Source organism: Spermophilus citellus (genome assembly GCF_964194105.1).
Source record: "Spermophilus citellus genome assembly, contig: SCAFFOLD_325, whole genome shotgun sequence".
NCBI lineage: Eukaryota > Metazoa > Chordata > Mammalia > Rodentia > Sciuridae > Spermophilus > Spermophilus citellus.
The window spans coordinates 267,543-279,785 of NW_027672944.1; the positions used below are offsets into that span (position 1 = coordinate 267,543).

General features: G+C 52.7%; 1 pseudogene across 1 annotated transcript; it reads left to right on the top strand.

Moving 5' to 3' along the window:
- The first annotated feature begins 991 nt into the window (after positions 1–991).
- On the top strand, positions 992–11,904 carry LOC308640337 (arylsulfatase D-like; annotated as a pseudogene). Its single transcript has 7 exons — positions 992–1,109; positions 4,087–4,234; positions 6,867–6,984; positions 8,254–8,373; positions 8,989–9,405; positions 10,719–10,855; positions 11,737–11,904. The product of its transcript is annotated as an arylsulfatase D-like (transcript).
- Positions 11,905–12,243: the final 339 nt, after the last annotated feature.

Sequence of the window (12,243 nt, forward strand, 5' to 3'; positions counted from 1 at the left end):
GGGAAGCCCTTCACCCCAGTCTTGAAGAGTGGCAGCTGCACTAACTGCACTTAAGCATTAAGAGCTCCGTAGGACCTCCAAATATGATACCATGGTTACTGGTGAGGAGTTCTGCTTTCCCACATGTTGAAGTTTGAACATTAGAGAAGCACACCTAAGCAAGCATATAAAGCAGGGTTTATTTTAAAAAGGGGAACACAGACTTCTGGAAGGGAGAAGAGGCCAAGGCTGGTTTCCTGGTATCCCAAGAAGCAAAGTGTTCTGCCCTTTTTATATGTCCTAGGCTTCCTTGGGTCTCCAGTCCTCTTCCCCTTATCTTTCTCCTTCCTGCAAACATGACTAGGCACAGGATGCTCCCGAGCTGGTCAAAAGGTGGGAACCAGTAGAGCTGAAGGGGGAAGGACAGGATGGAGCAGCCAAGGACACATTAATCAAAAACCTTGTAGCTCCCTGTAGGGAGGGGCAATTCCTGGGACATGCTATTTTAACAGCAGATTGGCTCAAGGGTGGAGGAAGGGTTCTGAAGGAACTGACATTTCAATCTCTCAGGGAACAGTCTCCAACTTGCCAGACTCATCAAAATTGTTCTCACTCCATTTCCCTGCCGGTTTAATTCTGGCTTCAACCCAGGCCCTGCGTGCACAAAGGAGCAAGAGTCCAGCACCCTAGAGATTCCCAATGCGGAACCTGGTGGAGCTGAATTCGAACCAATTCTATGAGAGGGGTGGGGCTGTCCCAAGACCCTTGGAAGGAATAAAAATAAATGTTCCCTAAACTGCCTTGGCTGCCTTGGGAGTCACTCTGCTTGTGCCCCATCCAGATTAAGCAGATGCAGAAGCCCCAGCTTCACTGGTGGTGGGGACCTGGGAGAACTTGTTTGCAGGAGCCACTCCCTAGGCCCAGAGTTGGAAGGTTAATCGGATTAAGTGAGCCACCAGGGTCCAGGAGCACACCAAGCAGCCTGGTGGGCGGAGACACCAGCCCTGGCAGGATGGCGCCCAGATCTGGGGTCAAGGTACTTCCCTGGCGCCAGTGCGCAGCCATGGAATCCACGCAGAGGTGCACTCGCAGGCCCAGGAGACGCGCCTTGGCCACCGTCAGGTGCTCAGGTGCTCGGGATCCCAGGACTCGCAGCCACTCAGGCCTGGGGAGGGGAAGAGCGAGAGACCCTGGAAAGGAAGCTGAGGTGCTAGGAAATGGTGAGTCACCGAAACCCAGTCCCAGGCTCATTCTCTGCGGGGGCCCAGAGAGCAGCGCTGGGGTGGGGGCAGAGGGAGGTGGGGGGCCCCCCCGAGCAGGAGGGGGGGCCTGGGTTGAGACGCAGAAACTGCGCCCGAAACGCCTGCGGGGCCGCTCCAGGATCCAGCGGGGTGACTCACCTCAATGCCTTGGAGACTCGACTCCCCACTCTCGGGTCTCCGAACCCCTCCAAGACCTGCTCCCTGCCCCCTCATGGCCTGTGTCCCCCACATTAGGTCGGCACAGATGCTCTGGAGTTTCCGCCCACTAAGACCCGCTCTGCCCCTCCCATTCGGAGCCGGGACTCCTCCCCTGGGCCGAGTCCTACAATCTCTATAAGGCAAGTCCCCTGCCCCACCCTGACAAGGCTGTGACACCCTCCACACTCATTTTTTAAGACATGCAGGCCGAAGCCCGAGTTCTCCCCAATAAACTCGAAGCCCTTCGTGTCCCATCCTGGTCCCCACACCCAGCCATGGCCTGTCACACACTCTAAGACACAATCCTGTCCCACCCCCAACACGGTCTTGACCCCCAGCTGATCCTCCAGTCCGGTCCTCTCCCCATATGGCCGTCTCGCCCTATCACTTCCCTAAAACCACCTGGTCCCGACTTGGGGCCCTGCATGAGTGTCCTCTCGCCCCCCCCCGCACACCCCGCGCCCCCTCCCTGCTGCTGCTGGGGAGTCCCCAGGAACAGTCTAAGCCACTGCTGTCCCTCCCCCGGGGCCTCTCTCCCCTTCCCCCAGCACTGAGGGTCCCTCCAACACTAGGGCCGCCACTGGACCCCTGCGCCGTCCCTTCCCCTCCTAAGTCACTCCCCAGATCGCTCCTGGGACCAAATGTCCACCCAGGGGCAGCTCCGCAGTGCCCAACACTAAGGCCCGCCCCTGTCCCGCCCCCAGCATGTCCAGCCCCCCATCCTAGGGCAGGCACCTTTCACCACCCCACCTTAAGGCCTAGTCTCCCCCTAGACAGGCCCTGGTGGGCTCCTGGGAGTGTCCCCTTCCAGCCTCAGCTGTGCGTTGCCGCTCACACTGAGGCACGCCCCTTGCCCCACCCCCAGCACATCCCCCCTCTAGGATACGCCCCTTGCTCAGCCTCCTGCAGTCCATTGCGCACTTTAGAGCACGCCCTTGCATCGCCCTCCACCCTGTCCCCCTAGGAAGGCCCCATCCAGCTCCTGGGCACGTTCCCCTAGCAGCCCCAGCTCCGCAGTGCCCAATAATCAGGCCTGTCCCTGGCCCACCTCCAGCACGCCCACACCCCCCACTCTAGGACACGGCCCGTCCTGCTCCTGGCCCCCAAGTCCCCCATCCCGCCCCAGCGCAGCTGTGCAGGGCCTTATGACCCTCCCCCGGTGTCGACCCTTGACTTTCCCCCATCCCGCCCCTGCGCAGCTGTGCATGGCCTTATGACCCCCCCCCCCACACACACACACTGCTCACTAAAAACCACAGGGTGCAGACCCTTGACTTTTCCTCCATCCCCGCCCCGCTGCCACAGCTGGGTCCTCCTCCCAGCGCTAGGACACCCCAGTCCGATCTGGGTCCTCCAGTCCGCCCACTGTGCCTTCTGGTGTCCCTGTCCCTCCAGCAGTAGGATCATCCTCCAGTCCCCCACCTTCAGGGCGCACAAGATCTATAGCAGCCCCGGCCCCTTCCCTTCGGCTACCCCCTCCCACTGTGACTCCGCCCGCCTGCCCTCCCCGGTTGCCCCACCCCCAGCACATCTTGGACAGCTGAGTACCTCTGGGTCCTGGGGCAGGTGGAGCCCAGGACACCATTGAAGCTCCTAGTAACCTCTAGGGCAGTGGGGCGCCTGGCCCCCTGTTCAGGGACTCTCTCCTCTGCCTGCTGTTGTGTCTCTGGGGTTGCTTTGAATCCCCCATCTGTGGTTTAAAATCCTAGTGTCCCTGCAGGTCTGGTCCTCCTAGTGCCCTGTCTGATGCTTGGCGCAGCCTTGGAGCACCTCACACTGTGGACCAAGGCGCCTGCCAACCATCAGCCACCTCCTGACCCGCTGAGGACCCCAAGTGGCAGGCCTCAGGCTCTGGACCCCACGTTCGCCCCCGCTTTACTGAGAGTTGAGCTCAAATGACCTTAACCCAGAGGACACATTTAGTGACAAAACAAATTCAAAGAGACCATGACTTGCACAACAAGAAAGGGTGTTTCCAGGGTCACCCTGGGGTGTTGGTAGCGACAAATGTCACCACAAATGCACTCAGAAATCTCCCAGGATTCAGTTGCCCGATGTCCAAAAATAAACAAGGAAAAAAACAGAAAGTGAAAAACTTGTAAGTCAGGCATTTGTCACAGCACATTGTTACAACTGTTTTGTTATCATTTGCCACCGTTAATCCTTTGCTATGCCTAGATTATAAATTATACATTATGACAGGCATCTATATATACTGAAAAAGTATAGTCTATATAGGGTTAGGTACTAGCTGAACTTTCAACATCCTCTGAGATTTTTGGAATGTGTCTCCAGAGGATAAAGAGGGGACCTCTGTGCTGTTCGCATGGGGTTAAAGTGGAGGGAACTTTCTTATGAGGGCTCAGTTTCTGATTGCTTGCTGAGAATCTCCAGTTTGGGTGCAGGGAGAAAATGGGCCTCTCTCAGCATTAGTCTTGATTGGCCATTAGCAGTAGGAATTCCACCCTGGTTATTTTGGGCTGTTGGACTCCGTGCAAAACCAGAGGTTTCCCACAGCTGGATAATTCTCTTGGGGCTCAGTTGGCATTATAGGAGTTCAGTTCAAGCCCTCACCAGAAGCCTGACATCTACATATGCATGGTGTAAACTTTGCATGCCAAATCCTGTACATTTATTTCCTCTGCAGAGACTGTGCTGCTTTTGCTCCTTGTATGTTGGCTTCTGCAGACCTGTGAGCAGAAACCACCTAACGCTTCCAAGCCAAACATCCTGCTGATCTTGGCAGATGATCTGGGCATCTGGGATGTTTGTTGCTATGGGAACCTTACACTGAGGTAGAGTGTAGTTTGGGTCGTGGGGTTGTGCCTTGTGTACAGTTTAGTGGAATAATTCACTTAAAATCGACCAGTGCAAATGAAATTTCTTAGTGCTGCAGAATTCAGCACCAAAAATGATTATTCTCCAAGAGTAAAAATAGGGTCTTAGCCCTCTCAAACAACTTGATGCCCTGCTGAGTTTATAAGGGTTTTTCTGTGGCTGCTGTAATAAATAACCAAAAACACAGAGACTTAAATGTAATCCAGGAACCACCACCCCTCCCCCAGCCCTGGAGGGCAGAAGCTGAGACCAGAGTCCCAGGCTGAGCTCCCTCCATGGGCTCCAGGGAGGCTCCTCCTGACTCTCCAGCTCCTGGGGCTCCAGGTGGTCTTTTGCAGAACAATATAGTGGCCCCTCAAAAGCTTAAGATTGAATCATGATTTGACCCAGCAATGCCACAACTGGGTTCAGACCCAAAGGATTTGAAAGCAGTGATTCCAAAAGATACTGGCATATCCTGTGTTCACAGATATGGATGGATGGTTGGCTGCATCAGAAGCCCTGATCCCCAGTATGACTGGAGACTAGGGCAAAAAGCATATCTTAGTGGGGTGGGGGGGAGCTAGGGCCAAAAATGGGGCCAAGGAAAAGGTCTGAATGGGGGTCTTTGGAGGCCAGAGGATCTTAGAGAGTGTGGGATATTTTCTTATTTTGGCTAAACTGTGTAGAGGATTTCACACGGGCTTGTAAAATTGTACTCTGTTCTGAGTCCTTTATTCTCAGAGTTAGCAAATCACTAGAATTTTACCCCAAATCCATCATTTATGTATCCATTTATGAATGAGCCATTCCTCCACCCACCCATCTGTCCATGTTTTCATCCAGGCATCATCCATTTGTCTATCTACCCATCCATCCATGGTGGATGGATAGATGGATGGGTAGGTAGATAGATGGATGAATAGATGGGTAGATGGATAGATGGTTGCCTGGATGGATGGATAGATGGTTGCCTGGATGGATGGATAAATGGGTGGATGGGTGGATAGGTGGGTGGGTGGATGGATGGATAGATCGGTGGATGAGTGGATGGATGGACGGATGGGTGGGTGGGTTGATGGATAGATGGATGGATGGATGGATAGATGGTTGCCTGCATGGATGGGTGGATGGGTGGGTGGATGGATGGATGGGTGGGCAGATGGGTGGTTGGCAAATTGGTAGATGGGTGGATGGATGGATGGGTGGATAGATGTGTGGGCAGATAGGTAGTTGGCAAATTGGTAGATGGGTGGATGGGTGGATCGATGGAAGGGTGGGTGGGTGGATGGGCAGACAGATGGGTGGGTGAATGGGCAAATGGGTAAATGGGTGAATGAATGAATGGATGGATGGATGGTTGAATGGTGGATGAATGGGTGGGTGGGTGAGTGGATGGATGAATGGATGGATGGACGGGCAGATGGATAGTTGGCTGGATGGGTGCATGGGTGGTGGGCTGGCTGGCTGGCTGGAAGGACTGACAAGGTTCTTTAACCTTGGTCCTACTGGAACACTGGCCCAGATCACTCTGTGATGGGCCCATCCTGTGCTTTGTAGGATGTTGAACAACATTTCTGGTCTCCACCTGCTGCTCACCAATAGCACCACATCCCAAAGTGGGACACCTCCAGTGTCTCTGCACTTTTCCAGTTGTCCTCAGGGAAGCAAAACTTTTCTTTTCTTACGGGGGGCCACTGAGGTGGTCAGCTTTAGGTGCGTGAAGAACAAGGTCTGAGCTTTTATAGCTTAGCTTCCACCAGATGCAGCCTCCTCCAAGGTAGAAGGGAAGAGACTAGCACCTGTCATCTGACAGTCCATGGGGAATTCCGTGAGCTCTAGGGGCTGGGTCACTGCCTTTGGGATGCCTATCTATAGTGAGATTCTCAATCTATTTTTGCACGTCTGACTGCAAAAGCTCTTAGGTGAAGTGTTTCATCTTCTCTTTGAATTTTGCACCTGAGAAACCTGGTAGGAAACTCAGGGTGCACCCTTCGTGGATGCTGGTGGGATATTTAAGGCACACAAGCCCCCTGGGTTGCATACCCCCCCCCGAAAAAATAAGAAAAAGCCAAAAATGTAATTTTGTTGGGGTCCATCTTCCTCTAAGAAGCCCTGTGATGTAACCACAGAGTTATTGTGACAAGAGGTTCCCATAACCCACCCTAAGAGGAGAATGCCACTACGCAGATGTGCATTTCATACCCCGAACCCACCCAAGGTCCTGGATGAGCCCAGACTGCCTGGGCTCAGAACCCACGGCATTCCCCAGCTGGACAAAAGCTTCTCTCACAGCCCGTGTTTATACTCACTGTGCAACATCATCACCCCCAGAAAGTGAAACAGGCAAGGTGTCTGTGTGACAGCCCCCCAGGCCAAAGCCAAAATTCAAAATCTGGGGTGCCCTTTGTAGCTTTGGCAACAGCTGAGGTGGGGGGAGGGCTATAGGAGGAACCGCCCAGGGTGAGCCTCATCTGTCCTTTGCAAACTTAGAGAAGTGGGCGCACTAAGACAGGTGCCACGCAGCCCCAGGAAGTCCCATGCAGGCCTCGTCTGAGGCCCAGAGCATTCCCAACCCTTTCCCAAGTGATATTCATCTGATTTTCTCAGGACCCCCAATATCGACCGGCTGGTGGAGGAGGGCATGAGACTCACCCAGCACCTGGCGGCCCCCCGTTCTGCACCCCGAGCAGAGCCACTCGGATCAGGTGGGTGTTGTGGGGACCCTGTACAGCAGCTCCCGGCTGCAGCCTGGACCCTATCGCCGCTCTAGCTGGGTAGTGATCCCGCAGAGACTGGGAAATTGAAAGCTAATGTGCCCTCCTGTCACCTTCCTGCAGTGTGTGCTCCGAACAGGACCTCGTATGCCCTCACCCCTCAGGACCCTTAGCCCCGTGGGTGTTAAAACCCACGCACAATGCCGGACGCGGTGGCGCACGCCTGTCATCCCAGCGGTTGGGAGGCTGAGGCAGGAGGATCACGAGTTCAAAGCCAGCCTCGGCCAAAAGGAGGCCCTAAGCAACTCAGTGAGACCCTGTCTCTAGGTAAAATGCAAAATAGGGCTACAGATGGGGCTCAGGGGTTAGGTACCCCTGGGTTAATCAAATGGGAGTCACAGATAACCACACACCTCTTCCTGAGGTCAAGATCATCCCTAGCTGATCTGGGACACACAGCACGCTGCAGATTCTGCGTGAATCGTGCTGATACTCAGAGAAAAAAATTGCTCAGGGAAAAAACACTCAACACAAATGTCTGTGCACGTCTGGTACTAGAGAAACGTTCTTTTCCTTCTGGTATTTTCCACATACCAGCTCTTGTCTCATCAAATTGCCAGGTAGGTGCCCTTGGTAGGCTGTGTGGAGGGAGCCTTCTGGGACGGGATGACCACCATCATTGGTGGATGAGAAGCAGAAATACAGTCATTGACAGGTGAGATACAATGCTCCATAGATGATGATGGTGATACTGTCAATGAAGGAAGATGGATTAATGATGCTCAATTGATAGCAATCCTGTCAATAGATAATAGAGGAACAGGTGATAGCTAATGATGGGTGATAGAGGTATATAAAGGTGACAGATGCATAATGCACATACAGGTGACAGATAAATGATGTGTGGATCGAAAGGGGATAGATGCAACATAATGGTACCTGGAAGATAGGTAATGATTGATAGATAGATAGATAGATAGATAGATAGATAGATAGATAGACATATTGAGCTGGTTCTCATGATAGGCAAGGTGTGTCCAACTTATGCAGCTGACATTGGGGCAGATGATGCTCAGTGGTGGGGTCATACTGTGCACAATAGCACATTTAACAACCTCTCTGATCTGCACCCACTCCCTACCCAGAGCACCACCTCCCCACCTTCCCCAAGTGCTGACAGCCAGATTCTTGCCCACTGTCCCCTGGTGCCCAGAATCCCTTTGCTAAGACCTGTTCCTGGCAAAGGGAACATGAACCTTGCTCTGCTGTGGGATCTGCAGGAATGGACAACGATGAGTACCTGGTCCTCTATTGGAATGCAGGCTTAGGCGGGCTTCCTGCCAACGAAACCACTTTTGCAAAAATCCCAAAGGAGCAAGGCTATACCACCAGCCTTGTAGGTATTCGAACACCTGATTCCCCTCCCATCCAATTATCAAGGGACCAATTTCCTCTGGAGGAAAAAAAAAAAAACTTTTATCCTTCTCCACCTCCCGAGTTGGTATCTGGTTCCACTCCGGCCCTCTCAGATGGTTTTCAGTTCAGAAGTTCTCCTCATTGCAGAGGTTTGGGGTTCTTTGATATATATTTTGCCTTCTTTCCTTCTATGAACCTGTCTATCTTCTTCAGCCCCAAGGAATCAGAAAGCTCTTCAGAGCCTGGCTCCACCACCTGTAATTCCAGTAGCTTGGGAGGCTGAGGCAGGAGGACCGCAAGTTAGAGGCCCACCTCAGCAGTTTAGCAAGGCCCCAAGTAACTCAGCGAGACTCTGTCTCTAAATAAAACACAAAAAGGGCCGGGGATGGGGCTCGGGGGTCGAGTGGCCCTGAGTTCAATCCCTGGTACCCCAAACCAAAAGCAAGTCTTGGTTGAGGTCACTCATAGCCTCTGCTGATTCAGGATCTGCTCTTTGGAGGTTTTCTTTCCCCTGACCACATCCAAATGGCCCCAGGGTTCTTTGTCCCAGGCAACAGCGTGTGCCCTTGGTGTGGCTGACCACCCACCCCCACTTGCAGGAAAGTGGCACCAGGGCATGAGCTGCGCGTCCCGCGGGGACCACTGCCACCACCCACTGAACCACAGCTTCCACTACTTCTACGGACTGCCCTTCACCCTGATCAATGACTGCGACCCTGACAGGCCCCCAGAGCTGGGGGTCACAGTGGCTGCCCGGTTCAGCCGCTACACCTGCATCCTGGCTCTGGGCGTCCTCACGCTCACGGCTGCCAAACTCAGTGGCCTCCTCTCGGATCCCTGGACCGCAGTCGGGTGCAGGGCCAGCCTCGTCTTCACCACGTGGTTCTCCAGCTGTGGGTTCCTGTGACTCTGAAAAACTTTGTGCTCATGCGGAACCACCAGGTCACCGAGCAGCCCATTGATGTGGGAAGCACCACCAGACGGATGCTGCAGGAAGCCACGGCCTACATTCAAAGGTGGGGACCCTCACGATCTGGGGTGGGGGGGCAGGTTCTGAGCCGTGAGCTACCCTGGGGTCCCATAGCAGCAGGTGCATTGAAAAGGTCCAAATTCACACTTCATTCACAAATGAAAGGAAGCTATCCTTCTTCATTGCTACATAGTATTCCACAGTGTATTTGCGGAAGGATTTCTTTATGGAGTCACTTTGCCCACGTCTGTCATCCTAGCAGGTGGGGGGGCTGAGGCAGGAGGATGGCAAGTGGGAGGCTAGCCTCAGCAACTGAGAGAGGCCATAAGAGACTCAGTGAGACTCTATCTGTAAATAAAATATCAAAAGGACTGGGGAAGTGACTCAGTGGTGAAGCACCCCTGGATTCCATCTCTGGTGCTAAAAAAAAAGGAAGAAAAAGGAAAGGCCCAACCTCTTCATATGAATTGGTTTCCACACTTGGATCTCTGCTTTGAGTTACCGGGTTGCACTGGAAAGTATCCAAGTAGTGGTCGTGCATCAGGGACTCCTTCCAAGGCCCAGGGAATGCCTGAAACCCCAGAGAGTACCCAACCATTTATATATAAGTAATAAATAAATATTCATACATTTACTACAATATATAGCTATTTCCCTATGCATACATACCTATGAAGATATTTAATTTATAAATTAGGGAAAGCCAGAAATTAGCAGCACCTAATAATAAAATAATAATGATGGCAATGTTCTGTAACACAGGGTACATGGGTGGGGTGTCCCGTCCCTCCCTCTCAAAATATCTTCCTGTACTATACTGACCATGGATGTTGTTTTACTCAGACAAAATTGCCACTGTGACCAAAAGTCCCAAGAAGAACATTTGGAGGAGGAAGAGTTTATTTGGGGCTCATGGTTTCCAAGGTTCAGTCCATGGTTGGCCGACTGACTCCATGGCTCTGGCTCAAGGGGAGCAGAACAAAATGGCAGAAGGGTCTGGAGGAGGAGAGAAGCTCAGGACAGGGCACCAGGAGGCAGAGAGAGCTCTGCTCAGCAGGGAAAGGATAGAGACCCCAAAGGCACAGCCCAGGGATCCCCTCCTCCAGCCACACCCTACCTGCTACAGTCACCACCCAGTGAGTTCATCCAAGTGGATTAATCCACTTCTAGGTCACACCTCTCATAATCTAATCATTTTACCTGTGAACTTTCTTGCATGGTCTCACTCATGAGTTTTTTTGGGGAACCCTCACAGTGAAATCCCAGCAGGTGAACCCAGGTCATGGACACAGCACATTCAAGGTCCACTGTGGACACCATCATCTGCCGTCCATAATTCCAGTGGTTTTCTAATTTCACAAACAAGGACAGGCCCTTTCTCCTCTTTGTGTCCCAGCTGCACGTCCACAATCCTCTGGTGACCTTGAAAGCCTTCCTCAGGAGAAGCCGCCATGGTTTTTACAGAGACAACCTGGAGGAGATGGAGTGGTTTGTAGGTAAGTCAAGATCAAGAACGGGGGAGAGTACACCCCACTCGTGTCATTTGTTTGTTCATTTCTTCCCAGTGATAGTCTAATTTTGCACAAAACCAATCATTTCGTTAGCAATCAGTTTTGTGAGAAGCTGTCATTCAGCATCATCCTTAGTGGTTACAGGAAGCAGAGAGACAACGTTAGCTTTCGGCATCATGGAGGAAAAGGGCTCTGCTTTTAGGGCTTTGGGACACGCTAGAGAGAAGCAAGAACTTGCAGACTCTTCCATCTGCGAGGGTTTCCTGGAGATGTGGAAGCCCTCGCAGGTCAGGTGATATGTCCTTGCATGAATATCCTGACATCTGAACTACGTGAGAGGCAGATGTCCCCAAGGAGGACAGCAGCTCACATCCCTCGTGAATTGGCCTCTGTGCCTTCAGGGGTAGGAAGGACTGCTGGTCTCCACGGTGCAGGGAGATACTGCTGGGTATGCAGGTGTCCCCTGCTCTGCTGATAATGGCCATCATAAATTTTACTGCTATTGGTTGTGGTTCCTTCCATGTGGGCTGGAATCTGTCATTGCTTTACCCCGCCCTGGGGCACCCTCTCACCCTTTTATTAGGGCACTTGACCCCACCGGCACTGCACATAAAAACCATGCCTGCTGACAACGTCCTGGATATTTCTTTGCAATTCTCTCCTGGTTTTCGAGGTGATGCAGTGCTAAGCAGACCTGGGCACGACAGTCTCAGCACCGTGATCTCACATGTCCCTGTGGTCTCTTGGCAGGGGGCTCTTTCTGTGACGGTCCAGTACAAGATGGCTTGTGCATAGAATGGGAAGCGCATGCCCCCAGCTGAGACCCGTGTGGGCACTCTCTCTGACACCTTCCACCTTCTCCACAGTTAAAGCCCTCCATGCCCTTGATTAGAACCATCTGAAGAACTCCACAATCACCCATTAGGACTCCAATCATGGAGGGTTACTGGAGGCCACAGATGAACACCAGCAGCTGGGGAGGTGCAATGGGATCTACGGAGATGAGGGGCTAGCCACGGGGAGGAACAGAGACAGTGAGCCAAATGAGTCTGCATCGGAGATCCCAGAGCAAGGAGACTATGGAGGAGGAGGGGGGATGATGCTGAAGAGGAGGAGGAGAAAGAGACAGAGGTGGAGGAGGAGAATGAGGAAAAGAAAATGGAGGAGGAGGAGGAGGAGACAGAAGAGGAGGAAAGGAGATGAAAAAGAAAGACAAGGAGGAGGAGTAGGTGGAGAGATGATGATGTTGATGATGAGGAGAAAGAGGAAAGATGAGGAGGAGGGGAGGAAGGAGAAGGAGGAGGAGATGGAGGAGGAGGAGAAGGAGGGAAAAAGGATGGAAAAGAAAAGAGGATGAGAAAAAGGAGGAGGAG